Source organism: Chiloscyllium plagiosum, unplaced genomic scaffold (assembly GCF_037043375.1).
Source record: "Chiloscyllium plagiosum isolate Xiang-an unplaced genomic scaffold, Cpla_swu_hap1 HiC_scaffold_5, whole genome shotgun sequence".
Lineage (NCBI taxonomy): Eukaryota > Metazoa > Chordata > Chondrichthyes > Orectolobiformes > Hemiscylliidae > Chiloscyllium > Chiloscyllium plagiosum.
Window position 1 is genome coordinate 104746549 of NW_028270143.1, and position 19718 is coordinate 104766266.

Consider the following 19718-nt stretch of genomic DNA (forward strand, 5'->3'; position numbering starts at 1 on the left):
GGAGACCAAAACAGTGCACAATATTGGAGATGTGGTTTCATCAGTGATCTACATTAGTGAAGCATAACATCCTTATATATTCAGTTCCTCTCTTAATAAAGAATAGCATCAGTTTTACTTAATTATGTGCTCCACTTGCACACAAACCCTTTGTAACTCTTATAGTAGAACACTTAGGTCCCTCTGTACCTCAAATTTCTGCAGGTGTTTCCATTTAAATAATGCTCTGCTTTGTTATTCTTCCTGCCAAAGTGAACATCATCATATTTTTCTAGATTATACTTCCATCTGTCAGACTTGTGTCCACTCACATAACTTATCTATATCAATCCTTGATATACCATCTTCATAATAAATCCTCCAACCTACCTTTGTCATATACAAATCTAGCCACCAAGCCTTTACTCCCCTCACCCAAGTCATTGTTATAAATTGTAAAGAGTCGAGAGTCAATACAGACCACTGCAGGATTCCACTAGTCACATTCTAACAATCTGAAACAGACCCAATTATTCACGATGGTAGAAAGTGAGGACTACGCATGCTGAAGATCAGAGTCAAAAAGTGTGTCACTGGAAAAGCACAGCCAGTCAGGCAGCATCTGAGGCACAGCAGAGTCGACTCTCCTGCTCCTCAGATGTTGTCTGGCCTGCTGTGCTTTTCCAGTGCTTATCCACTTTTGGACCCATTTATTCATTCTCTCTATTCTCTAGCAGCCAGCCAATTCTATATCCATGGTAGTATGCTACCTCCAAACCATGAACTCCTATTTTGCACCTTTTATCCAATAAAGGTGCAAAATAGGAGTTCATGGTAACCTTGTCAAATACTTTCTGGAAATCCAAGCATAGGGCATCAATGGGTTCTCCTTCATCCATATCAATGGGTTCTCCTTCAAAGCATTTCAATTAACTTGTTGGAACAGGATTTCCCTTTCACAAAACCATGCTGATTCTTCCAAATTATCTTGAATTTTCCAAGTGCACAAGTCCTTAATGATCAATTCTACCACCTTCCCCATGACTGACATTGAGCCAGTTGGCTTCCCGTTTCCATTTTTCCTACCTCATACCTTTCTTGATTAGGATTGTTATATTTGCTATTTTTCAGTCAAATGAAATCTTTCTAGAATTTAATAGTTACTTATTACCTCATTCGCTACTTTTTCCAAGAACATACAATGAATTCTGTCAGTACCAAGATGTTTCAACCTGTAGCTCCAACAACTTCTTCAGTATTTCTTTCCCAGCGATTTGATTTTAAACAAATTCCTCACTCCTTTATCCACCAGAATTATTGGGATGTCTTTTTGGACCTTTGAAAGTGAAGCCAGAAGCAAAACATTTATTCACGGCATCTGCCATTTCTTTATTATCAGCTATGAACTTTACACACTCTCTGAAGGGCATCCTATTTGAGAGGGATGTCACTCAATAAACCGAGTTATGACTTTAGGTGCCTTTAGATCACATCTGATAATTATTTAATTTCACAAATTACAAATGCCCTTCATCAAGAGAATGGCTTCATGTTGATGAAAGTGAAAAAGTGGCCAAGAATTTGCTGAAGAATTAATTGACAAACTATTACACATGACTTGCAGAGTTGTTACTGTGCAAAAGGAGAATACTCAGCATATCGTGTCTGCACTGACTCCCTGAGGATTTTGACTTCTTGCTAATCTCCTGCTTTTTCCAAGTAACCTTGCATATTGTTTTTATTTAGGTAGAATCATATGCCCGTTTGAGTGCTTCAATTTTATCTGCCTTCACTAGTCAGTGCATTCCAGACTCTCACTACTCACTGTCGAAGAGTGTGATGCTGGAAAAGCACAACCGGTCAGGCAGCATCCGAGGAGCAGGAGAGTCAACGTTTCAGGCATAAGCCCTTCACGAGGAATGACTGATGAAGGGCTTATGCCTGAAACGTTGACTGTCCTGCTTCTCAGATGCTGCCTGATTAGCTCTGCTTTTCCAGCACCACACTCTTGAACTCTGATCTCCAGCATCTCCAGTCCTCACTTTCTCACTACTCACTCTATGATTATTTTTTGTCACCTCACAATTGATTATTTTGCAAAATTCTTTAAAACTGTGTCCTCTGGTTCTCTATCCTTTTGAGTGGGAACAAATAGAGTCATAGAGATGTACAGCATGGAAACAGACCCTTTAGTCCAACTTGTCTATGCCTAACAGATATCCTAACTTAATCTAGTCCCATTTGCCAGTATTTGACCGATATCCCTCTAGACCCTTCCTATTTGTATACCCACCACATGCCTTTTAAATGTTGTAATTGTACCAGCCTCCACCATTTCCTCTGGCAGTTCATTCCATACAGACACCACCCTCTGTACGAAAAAGTTGCCCCTTAGGTCCCTTTTAAATCCTTCCCCTCTCACCTGAAACCTATGTCCTCTAGTTTTGGTTTCCACTACCCTGAGGAAAGGTCTTTGTCTATTTACCCTATTCATACCCCTCATGATTTTATAAACCTCTATAAGGTCACCCACAGCCTCTGAAGCACTAGGGAAAGTAGCCCCAGCCAATTCAGCCTCTCCAGCTAGCTGAAGCCCTCCAATCCTGGTAAAATCCTTGTAAATCTTTTCTAACAACATCGTTCCTCCAATAGGGAGACCAGAATTGCATGCAGTATTTCAAAAGCAGCCAAAATAATGTCATGTACAGCAGCAACATGATCTCCCAGCTGACCCATTGATCCTGATCGACTCTACAGAACCCCTCAAGATTTTGAAGATGTCATCACACTTTTTCTAAGCCTCGTCTCCTCTGCAATATACATAGTTCCAACTTCTGTTCTCAAAACTGAAGTTGTTCAACCCTGGAATCATTCTCATAGACCTCTTCCTCTCTCCCTCCATTGCAATCGCATCCATCCAAAAGTGTGTAAATATGACATTGTTAATGTGTAAATCATCCAGCAGTTTGAGGCAAGGAGTTGCCTCTATAGCCAGCAATGAGTGAGACATCAAGCAATACTGTATAGATTTTCTCCTGTTGTCCAATATCAGTCAGACATCTATAAATTCAAAAAAGTAATATACATTTGCACTGGTGAGCAATTGTCACATAATTTCCAGATTCTGGGATGACCATCTTCCAAAACATTAACACAAATATTCCAAATATTCCAAAATCTGGTGATTCTTTGCTTTTATAACATAATTATGTAAGTCAAATAGTTAAATAAGAATACTGAAGTGTGATCTGATTTAATTGTTTGTTTTTAACTTACAGTACTTTATCGGTAACTTTTATTGATAAGCTTGCAATTTGCTTTTCACTGAAAATTTCTTACGTTACTTACAGGCAATATAATTTTTGGATGAAGGTTTGCTCGCTGAGTTGTGGTGATGTTATTTCCTGTGGTGAAGTCACTTCCTGTTCCTTTCCTCAGGGGGTGGTAGATGACTGCCAGACTACTCAGACCCCTTGGCATCATGGTAACCCACAAACCCACCAACACACTAAAACAGCAGCTAATGAACTTGAAAGACCCTATACAGACAATGAGCAAAACTAACATCATTTACAAAATACATGCAAGGACTGTAACAAACACTACATTGGACAAACAGGCAGAAAACTAGCCACCAGAATACATGAACACCAACTAGCCACAAAAAGACATGACCCACTCTCACTAGTATCCTCACATACGGATGAAGAAGGACACCACTTCAACTGGGACAACACATCCATCCTAGACAAGCCAAACAAAGACACGCACAAGAATTCCTAGAAGCATAGCATTCCAACCGGAACTCTATCAACAAACGCATCGAGTTAGACCCCGTCTACCACGCCTGAGAAAAGGAACAGGAAGTGACTTCACCACAGGAAATAACATCACCACAGGAAATGACATCACCAACCCAAAGAAACACAAATACATAAATAGAAAGCAGGAATTTTCAGCATTGCTTCGCATGAGGTCCACTGAAGATGTTACCTAGTAAGGTTACGAAATGTCTGGAAATGAATCTTTCAGCTCAGCAAACAAATCTACATCCAAAACCTCAACCTGAGCTACAAATCTTCCCAAAACTCGCTAGTATAATTTTTAATCAGCTTCACAGCTTGAAGATGAAGAGTAAGGAAAACAGGTATCATGGTTGGATGGCACAATAGTGCCACATCATCATGAGCCCAATCAGAGAACAGGGAAGATCATACAAATGGATAAATATGCATGAAATTGTATTGAGCCCAAAGTAGTTAATATTTTGAATGAATGCTTTCTGCAAATATTTGCTTGAGAAGGCCAAAGCATGAAGGAGGTGATGGCATGGTGGTATTGTCACTAGGCTAGTAATCCAGATCATTCTCCAGGAAACCAAGTACAAATCCTACCATGGCACAGGAAAGAAATTTGAGATTAAAAGTCTAACGATGACCATGAAACCATAATTGATGGTTGAGAAAACCCATCTAGTTCATTGATGACCTTTAAGCAATGGAAGACTTTTTGCCTGCAGCCATGTGGTTGAATCTTATCTCTCCTTTAAAGTGGTCCAGCAAGCTATTCAGTTATGTCAACTGCTAAAGAGCTATAAAAAGAGGAAGAAAAACAGATGGCGTCACCCTAGGCATAGAAAACAACAAAAAGTAAATCTGGCCCTGTCAATCCTGCAGAGTTCTCTTTACTAACATCTGGGGGGCAAATGCCAAAATTCAGAAAGCTGTCTGTCACTTGTCTGATTTAGTGGAATCATTCTTCAAAGGCAACATCCAAGATTGCACCATTAATATCTTGTGATCCAATTGGAGGACAGAGCAGGCAGAGGTGGCAGCACAGAGGTAAACAGGTAAACAGCCAGGAAGGTGCTGCCCTGGCAGTCCACAATATTGATGCTCGATCCTATGCAGTCTCATGGCGCCAGGTCTAACATGAGGCAAGGAACCTTTGGCTGAGTACCACATACGGCCAGCCCACCCCTCAGCTGGTGAATCCATAGACCTCCTTGTTGTGCACCACTTGGAATAACTACTGAGGGTGACAAGATCACAGAGTATACTCAGGGTGGAGGAACGTCAATGTCCACCACAAGAGCATTTCAGCAGCACCGTTACTGACCAAGATGGTTGAGTCCGAAAGGACATAGCTGCTGGTCTGGGTCTATAGCAGGTGATATAGGAGGGAAAAGAGGGAAAAATATACTTGAACCTATTCCTTACTGATCAACCTGCTATGGATGTATCTGTTGATGTTTGTATTAGTAGGAATGGCCACACACTTAGGATCATCCTGCTGTTTAGTTGCAGAATCACATCAGTGTTGGACTCTGTATTGCAGGTTTCACTAGTGCAGCCTGGTTGAGCCTTGTTATTAATTTGCTCATTGCTTAGCTGAAGGGTTATGTTATTTGATGTGATTCATCGGTCTTTGGAACATACAGTCCACATACCTGGAAACGCACTGGCACTGACAGTGACTGAGTGTGTAAGGAATTACACTGACGACCAATTTAAGATTGTCAGTTGGTCTCACAGTTTGACACACTTGTGTGTAATGGAAGCTACATATATTAATATATAGGCCCATCTTAATTCCATACAGAAAGAATGCACCTGTTTCACCTCAATAAAATAGGTGATAGCATTTCACTGTTTTATTTCTCAGGGTAATGCCCTGATCAATCAGAGTCATCCTGTGGATTTAAAATTTAAACAAAGCCTGACAGTTAACTGTCAATCATTAACTGGTGAACTTTTCATGGCAATGCCATGATCAGAGTCCACTTGTCAACCAATTAGCTCTTTGCTCTCATACAGTTTATGTGTTTGTCTTTTCCCCTGAGTTGTCCTGAGGAGTGCAACATGAAAAGCTTCAATAAAATGTGCCTTTTTTCAGCAACCTCAAGTTCTATTCTACCAATTGTCTAACTTCATATATCGTTATTATCAGGATAAAGAATATTAACAAAAGCCATGTACTACAGATGCAGGAAGTGCCGGTGAAGCTCAGCATCTGTGAGAAAGAAACAAAGTTAACATTTCAACTCCAATATGACTCTTCAAAACAATGTCAAACTGAGAATCATTACATTAAGCTAAACAGTTCGGATAGAAATAGTGAGCAAAGGTTGTGATGGAGAGTTTTATATCACCAGTTTCATAATTTGGAATTTCTGTTACCTAATTATATTTCAAGAGTTTGATCAAATTTTTCCTGATTTTTTTTGTCTCCAGTTTCCCTTTAGAAGTTTATTCTGTAAAGAAGCTAATTAATGTGGGATAGGCAGGTGAATTATATTACACATGAGTGTTAAATACCAGGAGATAGCTGATTGTTTCATTATGTTGTCACTTATAGACAAAATAGAAATATGTAATCCCGATCAAATCATTGTATTGTACAGTGGCAACAAAAATTAAAGACTCTGTTAATCATAGAATCCGTACAGAGTAGAAGCAGGCCATTCAGCCCATTGAGTCCACACTGACCCTCTGAAGAGCATCCCACCTCAACTCATCCCTGTAACCCTGCATTTCGCATGGCTAACCCACTTAGCCTATGCATCCCTGGACACTGTGGGCAATTTCACGTGGCCAATCCACCTAACCTGCATTTCTTTGGACTATGGGAGGAAATCCACACAGATACGGGGAGAACGTGCAAACTCCACACAGACAGTCACCTGTGGGTGAAATTGAACCCCAAGTCCCTGGTGCTGTCCCTTAGTGCTAACCACTGAGCCACTGTACCTAAGATCCTAAGATTATGTACAAATCAACAGATTCCATTCTAGTGGCTAGAAATAAGAAAACACTATTTGTTTTTGTAGATCTTTGACAAAACATGCATTTTATTTCCCTGTTCTCGACAATGTATTTTGAACCTATATGCTTACATTTTTCCTTTGGCACAAACAATAGAAGCATATGACCACAAGATATTTATTGCGATTATTCAAAATTGTAGTTGACTAAATTGCATTTCACCCATATTCCTTGTTCCTCCATATAATAATCCACCTGGAATTTAAGGACACCATGAGGACAAGCATGTCTCCCCTGTCTCTGTTGCTAGTAATTAATCAGCCCTGTTTACCTATAGCTGTTTGCACAATTCCACAGCTTGACAGCCAGAAGAGAGCTCTGGTCCATTGAGGTCCAGTTAAATGAATGAATCTGATATGCAGTATTCTCTGGGCTGACAACAATAGTTGCCATATTAACTGATGAATGTTTTTGTTTGTTGTGCCACTATACAAAGTCGTTGTAGAGAAAATACTATAAATAGACAGACCTAGGTGATTCCAAAAGCAACAGATCAGATCAAAGCTCTGCTGTAATGTAATACCCAGTCACGATTAAGCAGAGATACAAAGAAAATAGGAGCCAATAGAAGACTGAATTGGCCATTAAACCCTTTGAGCCTAATTCAATATGATCATGGCTGATCATCCAAATTAGTATCCTGTTCCTACTTTCTCCCCATACTCTTTGATCCTTTTAGTCCTAAGAACTATACCTATGTCTTTCTTGAAAGTCTTCAATGTATTGGACTCAACAGTTTTCTGAGGCAGGGTATTCCACAGGTTCACTGCTCTCCAAATGAAGAAACCTCTCCACATCACTGTCCCAAAAGGGCTACCCCTTACCCTTTGCCTGTGACCCCTCATTCTGGACTCCTCAGTCATTGAGAACATCTTTCCTGCTTTTACCCTGTCGAATCCTGTTAGAATTTTACAAGATTTTTATGAGCTCTCCCTTCATTCTTCTAAACTCCAGTGAATATAGTCCTAATCCAGTCTCTCCCATACATCAGTCCTTCTATCCCAGGAATCAGTTTAGTCAACTTCCCTTGCACTTCCTTTATTTCTTGATTGTGATAAACAATTGACTAGAAAAGGAAGCTCAACAAATAATCTGCATGCAATGCTGATGGGCACAAAGATAAGAATCTGCAACCATTACAGTCAGAAGTGTCAAGTGGATGATCCTTTTTGCTATGCTTCAGAGGTCCCCTGCATAAAGCCATAACAACAGAAGCCCATTGAGTCTGCCCCACCATTCGATGACTGATCTGATCATTCTCAAACATTCTGTCTGCCTTTGCTTTGATTCCTTTGCTGATTATAAATTTGTCTATCTCAACCTTAAATATACCTAACGATCCAGCCTCAACTATCCTCTGCAATGAAAAATTCCATAGATTCACTATCCTCTGAGAGAAGTCATCATTTGGAGATGTCGTTGTTGGACTGGGGTGTACAAAGTTAAAAATCACACAACACCAGGTTATAGTCCAACAGGTTTAATTGGAAGTACTAGCTTTTGGAACGCTGCTCCTTCATCAGGTGGTTGAAAGCTGGTATTGTGCAATTTTTAACTCTGAGAGAAGAAATTCCTCCTCATCTCTGTGTTAAATGGGCAAGCTCTTATTCTGAGAGTATGCCCTTGAGTGCTAGACTGACATACTATGGGAAAAGGCCTCTTGACATCTACCCTGACAAGCCCTATGAACCTTATACATGTTTACAAGATAGCCTCTCATTTTTCTAAATTCTAGTGAATACAGATCCAACTTCCACAATCTTTCCTCAGAAGACATTCCCTTCATACCTGTGATCAACCTAGTGCCCATTCTCTGGGCTGCCTCCAATGCCGGGATATCATTCCCTAGCTACAGAACTAACATTGTTCACCATATTGTAGGTGTGGTATAATTGGTGCCGTGTATAGTTTTAATAAGACTTCTCTATTTTCACACTTCATCCCTTTTGAAAAAATGGCCAACGTTCCATTTGCCTTCCCTACTACCTCTTGAATTTCTATGTTAGCTTTTTGTGATTCATGCCTGATGATCCTAAATCCCTCTGAACTGTTGCTTCCTGCAGTCCTTCTCCGTTTAAATAATATTCAGCCACTCTATTCTTCCTGCCAAAGTGCATAATTTCACATTTTCCCACATCATATTCTTTCTGCCGAGATTTTGTCCAATCGTTTAACCTGCTATATCCCTCTGCTGACTCCTAACCACTTGCCCTCCCATCTATTATGACTTGGCCATAGTATTTTCATGTCCCTCCAAGTTATTTTATATATATATATATATATATATATATATATAATTCATGAATAATTGTGACCCGCACATGGATCCCAGTGGCACGCGATTGACATCCTGTTGACATCCTGAAATGCCCTTTTCCCAATTCTCTGTCTTCTATCAGTTATGCAATCCACTATCCATTCTAACATAATGCCCCTAATTCCATGACTGTTATCTCATTAAGTGAAATATCTTGCTCTTAAGATATGCTTGCCTTTATTGGTCAGTGCATTGCATATAGGAGTTGGGAAATCATGTTGCAGCTGGACAGAACATTAGTTCGGCCACTTTTGGAATACTACATGCAATTCTGGTCTCCCTGCTATAGGAAGAATGTTGTGAAATTTAACTGGGTTCAGAAAAGGTTCATGAGGATGTTGCCTGCGTTGCAGGGTTTGAGCTATAGGGAGAGGCTGAATGAGTAGTGGCTATTTTCCCTGAAGCATTTGCAGGCTGAGGGGTGACCTTAGATGTTTATAAAATCATGAGGGACATGGGTAGGGTAAACAGACAAGGTCTTTTTCCTGGGGTGGGAGAGTCCAGTACTAGAGGGCATAGGTTTAAGGTGAGAGGGGAAAGATTTAAAAGACACCTAAGGAGCAATTATTTCACACAGAGGGTGGTGCGTGTGTGGAATGAGCTGCCAGAGGAAGTAGTGGAGGCTGGTACAATTGCAACATTTAAAAGACATCTGGATGCGTCTAGGAATATGAAGGGTTTAGTGGGATATGGGCCAAATGCTGGCAAATGGGACCACATATATCTGGTCAGCATGGACGAGTTGACCGAACAGTCTGTTTCCATGCTATCTGGTGCCTTATTGAGCACCTTTAGGAAATCCAAATGCATTTTGTCTCATTGTTCCCAATTAATTATTCCATTTGTTGCCTCCAAAAAGCATTCTCATAATTTTTTTAGACAAGATTTCCCATTCATAAAGTAATGTTAACTCCGTTTGATTATATTATGGAATTCAAAATGATTTTCTATTCTCATGCATCCACTATCACTGCAGCTGCTTCCTTTAACATCCGAGGGTGTAACCATGGGCCTTATTTGCCTTAGCCCCATTAGTTTCAATAGTACATTCCTCTCATGATAGATATTGTACTTATTTCTGCTCCTCCCTTTTGCCCATTATTTATTTAGTAGTTTTGGTATGTTATTAGTATACTCTATTACGAAGACTGATGCAAAATATTTATTCAACTCCTCTGTCATTTCCTGGTTCTCTATTAATATTTCCCCAGCCTCATTCTCTAAGGTACCTGCGTACACTTTGGCCTCTCTGTTTCCTTTAATATTTTTAAGGCAGCTTTTACTGTTTGCTTTTATATTACATGTTAGTTTAACCTCAAACCATGTGTTCTCCCTCTTTATTACAATTTTCATTATCTTTTGATGATTATTAAAACTTTCTCAATACTCTGGCTTACTGCTAAAATTTGCCATATTGTACGACTTTTCTTCCAATTAGATACCCTGCTTCCTTGGTTAATCTGGTCAGTTTATCCCCTTCTTAAAATCCTTTATACTGACTAGGTATTTTTTTCTTGTGAGTCATTAACTACTAAATGTCTGCCATTGTTCATTAATCATCTTTTCCGCTAAACCCCTTTCCCAGTCCACTTCAGCCAACTCTGCCTTCATTCCTTTCTAATTACCCTTATTCGAATTGTTTCAGACCAATTTTATAACCCTAAAAACTGTCTGCTAAATGCTACCATGTTATGTTCACTTCTTGGATTTTTTTGTTCTGAGCTTGTTTATTGAACCTGCCTCATTGTACATTTCTGGATCCAAAACTGCCTCATCAACAACATGTTGTTCTTGGAACCTGTCCCAAAAACACTTTGTGAATTCTTCCTTGTGGCTACCTCTGCTAATTTGTTTCCCAAATCACATGAAGATTAATGTTACCCATGATTAATATACTGCCTTTTCTACACGCCCTCATCGTTGCATGATTTATTCTCTGTATTCTCTATAACTACTGTAGTAGGATACATTGACCAAACTCCTCTTCCCCAGTTATTTCTTACCTTCTCTAATATACATTCTACACTTTCCAATCCAAGATCATTTCTTGCTACCCACCATATTCTATCTCATACTAATAAAGCTACCCCACCTTCTTGCCTTCCTTTCAAAAAGTCACATACCGCTGAATAACTAGTTCCCAGCTTTGACCTCTTTATAACCATGTCTCCGTAGTAACTATGAGGTCATTAACCTCTGTTTGTGCTGTTAATTCATCTGTTTTCATCTGACCACCTGACATTCTTCTGTCAACTCAATTCACTCCACAAGATATTATGAAATGGTTCAAGGTGTTAAGTACAGGAAAGGTTGTGGACCCTAATTAAAAGCCCAGCAATGTGACTGAAGACTTGTTGTCCAGAATAAGCCATGCTCTGAGCTAAGCTGTTTCAGGGCAACTACAACACCAGTGTCTACCCAACAATGTGTTAAATTACCCAGGTATGTCCTGTTTACAAACAGAAGGACAATGCAATCCAGCCAATTATCACCACATCAAGCAACTTTCCGGCACTTGCTGAGCAATCCTAAGTTTGCCAGTATCTCCATTAAAAACCAACTTGAGAAAATCAATCGAGTTCATTATATGGCGCAGTTACACAGGCTGGGAATGATATACGTTCAAGCACAGGAACCTGTACTCTACAAGCAAGGGGAATATAGAAACATGGAGTATTACAGTGTGGAGAGAAGGCCCTCGGCGCCTTATGTCCATGCTGGTCCTCAAGCACGTGCCTATGCTAATCCTATTTCCTAGCATTTAGCCCATCACCTTTTATGCTATCATGTGACTCTCCAAATACTCCTTAAATGTTGTAATAGATCCTGCCTCTACCATGCTTTCAGGCAATGAATTCTAGCTATCCCAAATATTGTTTTAAATTCCCTTTAAATCTTCTGCCCCAAATTTTGTATCCACACCCCTGGTTATTGACTTCTCCATGAAAAGGAAAAGCTCTTTTCTATCTATCTTAACCAAATCAGGGTGTACCTCAGCTCTCTGTTTCAAAACGAAAGCAATCCTAGCCGATTTATTCTCTCTCCTTAGCTTAAACCATCCAGCTAGGGCGAGATCGTGGTGAAACTCCTCTGCCTTCTGTAATGTAATCACATCCTTCCTGTAGTTATGATCAAGCCTTGCACCCTTGTTGAATTACCTGCAAGCTTAAGGAACCCCCATTACTGTCTCCCTGCCAAGGCTTCCAATGTTTAGTCACCCCACCAATCAGAAATCTTCTTCTTTCGATATAATTGTATTAATTTGAAACCTAGAATTTGTGCCTTTGACCTGAGTACAAAAAAAAACCCTTCTACAGCATATATTTCTTTTCAGCAATATTTCAGTTCTGAATCAACAGTTTATCAAACATTTTGTCTATCTAATACAGCAGAATTTTGGTCAATTTAATTAAAATAAAGCCATTAAGTTAAATTTAGCTTGCAAGATATTAAATCTACAGCATTTCCCAATGCTGCAAGAAGTTTATATATCTAGTATACCACATGAATTTGAGGCATTTATATCTTCCAGGGAGGATATTGAATGGCAAGTGTAGGAATGCAATCATGCAATGTTTGGGAATTGATTGTGATATGGTCTCCCAACTATTCCAGCGTTAATTATTCATCACATCTGCCAGAGGCAATGTGGCAGCATTTGTCCCATGTTCATTTACATTTTTATATACTATTATGACCCTGTAGGGGACCATCAACAAGGAACAAAGAAGTTAAAACATCGATCAATTAAATAATACTACTACATCAAAGATTTTATATATTTAAGTAAAAACAAATTCTATAAAATGAAACTAAATAAAGAAAACGCAATTAACTTAATAATATAGCTGTGAAAAATATATGTCATCAAGTCAGATCTACTTTCTGCCACCCACAACTCCCAGGAGTGCCCTTACCTTATGAAACCTTAAATGATAGAAGTGTGATGGAATACTCCCCACCTGTCTGGGTGAGTGCAGCCCCAACAACACTCAAGAAGCTTGAAACCATCCAGGACAAAGCAGCCCACTTGATTGGCACTGCATCCACAAGCATCAACTCCCTCCACCACCAATGCTCAGTAGCAGCAGTGTATACTATCCACAAGATGCGCTGCAGAAATTCACCAAACATTCTTTCAAACCCATGGCCACTTCCATCTAGAAGGGCAAGGACAGTAAATAAATGGGAAGATCACTACCTTCAAGTTCCCCTCCAAGCCACTCACCATCCTGACTTGGAAATATATTGCCATTCCTTCACTGTTGCTGGGTCAAAATTCTGGAATTCCCTCCCGAATGTTGGTAAACCCCCAGCAGATGGACTATAGTAGTTCATGCTGGCAACTCACCACCATATTCTTAAGGAAAACTAGCAATGGGCAATAAATGCTGGTTAAAACAATGACTGCAGATGCTGGAAACCAGATTCTGGATCAGTGGTGCTGGAAGAGCACAGCAGTTCAGGCACCATCCAACAAGCAGTGAAATCGACGTTTCGGGCAAAAGCCCTTCATCAGGAATGAAGGCAGTGAGCCTGAAGCGTGAAGAGATAAGCTAGGGGAGGGTGGGGGTGGGGAGAGAGTAGCATAGCGTACAATGGGTGAGTGGGGGAGGAGATGAAAGTGATAGGTCAGGGAGGAGAGGGTGGAGTGGATAGGTGGAAAAGGAGCTAGGCAGGTCGGACAAGTCTGGACAAGTCATGGGGACAGTGCTGAGCTGGAAGTTTGGAACTAGGATGAGGTGGGGGAAGAGGAAATGAGGAAGCTATTGAAGTCCACATTGATGCCCTGGGGTTGAAGTGTTCCGAGGTGGAAGATGAGGCGTTCTTCCTCCAGGCGTCTGGTGGTGAAGGAGGCCCAGGACCTCCATGTCCTCGGCAGAGTGGGAGGGGGAGTTGAAATGTTGGGCCACGGGGCGGTGTGGTTGATTGGTGCGGGTGTCTCGGAGATGTTCCCTAAAGCGCTCTGCTAGGAGGCGCCCAGTCTCCCCAATGTTGTGGAGACCGCATCGGGAGCAACGCATACAATAAATGATATTAGTGGATGTGCAGGTAAAACTTTGATGGATGTGGAAGGCTCCTTTAGGGCCTTGGATAGAGGTGAGAGGCTGACATTTCCGCCACCTCCAAACAGACCCCACCATCAGGGATATATTTCCCTCCCCACCCTTTCCGCAAAGATCTTTCCCTCCGTGACCACCTGGTCAGGTCCAGGCCCCCCTATGACCCACCCTCCCTTCCTGGCACTTTCCCCTGCCACCGCAGGAACTGTAAAACCTGCGACCACACCTCCTCCCTCACCTCCATCCAAGGCCCTAAAGAAGCCTTCCACATCCATAAAGTTTACCTGCACATCCACTAATTTCATTTATTGTATGCGTTGCTCCCGATGCGGTCTCCTCTACATTGGGGAGACTGGGCGCCTCCTAGCAGAGCGCTTTAGGGAACATCACCGAGACACCCGCACCAATCAACCACACTGCCCCGTGGCCCAACATTTCAACTCCCCCTCCCACTCTGCCGAGGACATGGAGGTCCTGGGCCTCCTTCACCGCCGCACCCTCACCACCAGACGCCTGGAGGAAGAACGCCTCATCTTCCACCTCGGAACACTTCAACTCCAGGGCATCAATGTGGACTTCAACAGATTCCTCATTTCCCCTTCCCCCACCTCATCCTAGTTTCAAACTTCCAGCTCAGCACTGTCCCCATGACTTGTCCGGACTTGTCCGACCTGCCTAGCTCCTTTTCCACCTATCCACTCCACCCTCTCCTCCCTGACCTATCACCTTCATCTCCTCCCCCACTCACCCATTGTACTCTATGCTACTTTCTCCCCACCCCCACCCTCCTCTAGCTTATCTCTCCATGCTCCAGGCTCACTGCCTTCATTCCTGATGAAGGGCTTTTGCCCGAAACGTCGATTTCGCTGCTCGTTGGATGGTGCCTGAATTGCTGTGCTCTTCCAGCACCACTGATCCAGAATAAATGCTGGTTATTCAGTGATAACTGCATCCCACAAATGAATAAAGAGGAAAAAAAAACTTTTCCATAGACCAATCCAAAGGTATGCCATAGCCCTCCATAAATTATTTTAACATTCCTTGGTGTCCCAGGTAGATGTAAGCTTCATGGTGAAACTTCCTTTTGTGTCGAGCTAAGTAATCCTTCAATTTTTATTTGTGGTTTTCACATTTGTGGACTCCAGTTTCTTGCTCTCATTAAAATATCCATAGACTGCATTTTCCCAGTTAGCTCCAACAGCTTCTATACAGATCTTTCCAGGTTATCAATTCAGGCTACTTATGTTTTACCACAAGTCTCTATGAGGCCCATTATAATCCTTCCACTAGCTTCAAGCTATAGCAAACCTTTTAGCTGCTTTTCCCTCATGAAACCCAAGTTCAACAGTGCGTTTCTGTAAGCAAACATGCATACTTCTGAATGGACCTTTGAAATTTCAAATCTAATGTTGATCATGCTTTTTGTGCACCTTCTTTGCACCTGCAACTTTGTATTCCTTGCTGTGTTCAATCACCCAATAATCTTTTTTATGTTATGATCGTCCTGTACTGCAAACAAAACAATACTTTTCATTGTACCTAAGTACATGTGACAATAATAAATCAAATCAAGTCAAATCAAATAGGTAAATTAAATGAAAAAATCTTCTAATCTAGATACCTGAATCACTTCCTCCATGGCAATGTAGCAAGATTTGGAATGAATCAACCAGAAATGCAAACAAATTATTTTACCTTCAACATAATTTTTTGATTCTGCTACACAAATTATTATTTTTTAATTGTTCATTCATACGCTGAATAGTTTACCATAGGCCTTGTCTGCTAGAATGTTTATAAATTCAGTAAGTAGGTGAAACAAACTTGAGAGTGTATGTGACCCTCTTGCCCAGATTTGCAGGGTTTGAGCTTTTTCAATGACTTAATGAACGACAACTTGACTATATCAAACATCCAGAGAAAGGTTGTCCATTGTTTAAATTTTCTTTTACTGTCAAATCTGACCTTGTAAGATAAACACATATTAAAGTGTTAATAACTCCAAGCTTGTTTGAATTACTTTTACTTTAACATTATTTTTAAGTTTCCCAACCAGATGTCCCAGTTTTCTATACTTAAAAGTTTTATGCCTAAAATGAAATGTTACATTCTAATAAATATAAACCATGCAACAATTCATATGCTGATTAGTTTACCATAGGCTTTGTCTAACTGGAGTGTTTATAAGTTCAGTAAGTAGGTGAAACAAACTTGAGAATGCGGTGAGATTACTGTATATAGGTTACACAAAATGGGGATTTAATTGATAAAGCCGACAAGGCACATTAACAGTTAAATATTGAGGAAATTCCCGATCATAGTGGTGCAAGGTCTAGTTATGGGTTGATTGATGACTCTAAACCAAATAGAGTATCTTGTGCAAACCCAGAATTTATAACAGCTTGCAGAGAGAGGTACAGACAGTTAGGAAGTAGTGGACCCACTCAGCTGCATATGTATTTGATGATGGATCAGTTAAAGGGTTTGAACAACATCGAGTTTACTGTTGTTGTTCCCCTAAGTGGTTCAATGTTACTCTTAGTGAGAGAGTACAGACTCCATTGGTGAACAAGTACCCAGCTTAGTAAAACATTGACTGTGAAGTCCACTGTTGCACAGCACTCAATAACACTTCAATCAGTTGAACAGATGTACTTGCAGCTATTTTTTAAATATATCAACAGTAAGTTGTTGAAAGAAAATATGGTGTTCACTCCTATATTACATAGGTTTACAAATGGCAGCAAAACAGATCATTTAGCACATCCCTCTCTCCTTTTCTAATCCATTGCCATATCTCACTATTCCCTATGCACTCGTGTGCTTGCCTAGCTACTCCTTAAATGCACCTTTACTGTTCGCTGCAGCTGCTATGGTCAGAAATTCCACATTCTTACCACTCTTAGTGTGAAGACGTATCTTTCAAAATCTCTTTTGGATTAATTGGTGACCGTCTTACATTAATGGCCTCTAGTTATGCTCTTCCCCATAAAAGAAAACAATCTCTCTGGGTGTAGTCATGATTCGGAGATGCCGGTGTTGAACTGGGGTGTACAAAGTTAAAAATCACACAACACCAGGTTATAGTCCAACAGGTTTAATTGGAGTGACACTCCTTCTTCAGGTGATACAATCGAGCCCTCCACTATCACCTGATGAAGGAGCGTCGCTCCGAAAGCTAGTGTGCTTCCAATTAAACCTGTTGGACTATAACCTGGTGTTGTGTGATTTTTATCTCTGGGTGTAGTCTTATATAGGTCTGAATGACATGGGTCCTGGAGAGATTGTGGCAGTATCAGTCAAGGACCCAGTGAGGTCTGTTAATATTGGAAGCAACATATCGCATTTTTTTAATGCATTTGCCGGGCAGTGAGGTACATTTCTCATTAGGCAGCAGCAATTTGCCAATCCTTCATTGCTCAGTCCATTAAGTATAGGAGGTGGAACACAATGTTGAGGTTGTGTAGGGCATTGAGGAGGCCTCTTCTGGAGTACTGTGTCCAGTTCTGGTTGCCCAGTGACAGGAAGGTTATTATTAAGGTAGAGAGGGTTCAGAAGAGATTTACCAAAGTGTTGCCAGGTATGGAGGTTTGAAGTATAATGAAAGGCTAAATAGATTAGGACTTCTTTCACTGGAGTGTAGGAGGTTAAGGGATGACATTACAGAGGGTTATAAAACCATGAGAGGTATAGATAGGGTTAACGGTAAGTGTTTTTTTCCCTTGAATGGGGGCTTTCAAGAGTGTGCGGCATATTTTCAAGGTGAGAGGAGAGAGATTTTAAAAAAAACATGAGAGGCATTTTTTTTTACACAGCGGATGATTAGTGGGCGGCACGGTGGCACAGTGGTTAGCACTGCTGCCTCACAGCGCCAGAGACCCGGGTTCAATTCCCGACTCAGGCGACTGACTGTGTGGAGTTTGCACATTCTCCCCGTGTCTGCGTGGGTTTTCTCCAGGTGCTCCAGTTTCCTCCCACAGTCCAAAGATGTGCAGGTCAGGTGAATTGGCCATGCTAAATTGCCTGTAGTGTTAGGTAAAAGGGTAAATGTACGGGAATGGGTGGGTTACGCTTCAGCGGGTCGGTGTGGACTTGTTGGGCCGAAGGGCCTGTTTCCACACTGTAAATAATCTAATCTAATCTAATCTAATTTGCATTTGGAATAGACTTCCTGAAGATTTGGTGGAGAGGTCAAGAACATTAGGGCATGAACACCTCCTTCCATGTCCTTTACCCACTGCCACACTCCAGGCCCTGCTTTGAGCACAGCCAACCCATTTTCACTTACCCATTCTCCCCATTATCAATTCTTCTTCTTCCCAGGCTTATCATCAGCCAGTCCTTTGACTGTCTTTGTCTCCCTCTGGGCTCCATTTCCACCTATCCGCGCATTTTTATACACCCTGTCATCAACGTAAGCACTGTCTTTTCCGAGATTCTATCAGTTCTGAAGAAGGATCACGAGACTCAAAACAGTAATCTGCTTTCTCTCCACAGATGCTGTCAGACCTGCTGAGTTTCTCCAGCACTTTCTATTTTTGCCTCAGATTTCCAGCATCCTCAGTTCTTTGCTTCCTGTGAAGAATGACAGTGTTAATTTGCTGGGTGAAGCATGGGATCTATATCTGCTGGATATTCAGACATTGAAAGGCAAATACACGAAGCAGACACTCCAGTGACATTTTATTTGCAATCATTTCTTCATCCATTTGCACTTCATGCAGAATGAAAGGTCCTTCAGCCTCAAATGCTATTCGAAGGCAAATTGCACTAGACCATTGGTGCTTATACATCTCACATTGTCAGCTCAGTGATGCACAACGTAAGGGCAATAACATAAAAGAAGGCTAGCCAAAGGTGTCCCTCATATTTGAAACTTGCAAGGGTGCTGTAAAACAGGAGAACATAGCTGCAGCATATGTCATGTAAGTATGACGATGAACTGCACTGAATCCAATGATAAGTTGAATGGTTGGTTTGGGTCTGGGAGGGGTACGGACTGTAACATGCACTCCTTTTTAGATCTTGCGTATTGATTGCTCAGTAAATGCTCCCCCTTTGTGGTTGGTGAACATATGGGAGCAGGCTGTGGTGAAACAGATGGAAATGCAGTTCTGCTGTTTGGAGCAGTCTGAGGGGGCCCTCAGGTGTACTGCAGACAGACCATGCTGCATCTTCCTGGCAAGCTGGGCTCTGCACAATTGGAGCAGGCAACAAGGTGATGTGCTGGATGCTGAGCAATTGGGAGAACAGGAACTGTTTTGTGAGGTGAAGGTGAGGGCTTTGAGGAGGAGGAAGCTCTCCTTGTCTATGACAGAGTTCAGTTGCATTGTGTGCTACAGGTCAGACAGGACCTGATTGACCACGGTTCTAGCCGAGGAGAGCTGGGTGCAGCTGACCATCGTGAAGAATGTAAAATAGCCATTGGTCATCATTGCCAGCATTTGGTTGACGTTATTGGACAGGGCATTCTATTTGTTCTGTTTGTGTTTGCTTTTGCTGGTTGTAACTAAAAGCTCTGGTTTGGATTTGTCT

At 41.2% G+C, this 19718-nt stretch overlaps 1 protein-coding gene across 2 annotated transcripts in view; it reads left to right on the forward strand.

Annotated features, from left to right (window-relative positions):
• Positions 1-19718, forward strand: part of adarb2 (adenosine deaminase RNA specific B2 (inactive)) — a 748761-nt gene that overhangs the window by 574829 nt on the left and 154214 nt on the right. The window lies entirely within an intron of this gene.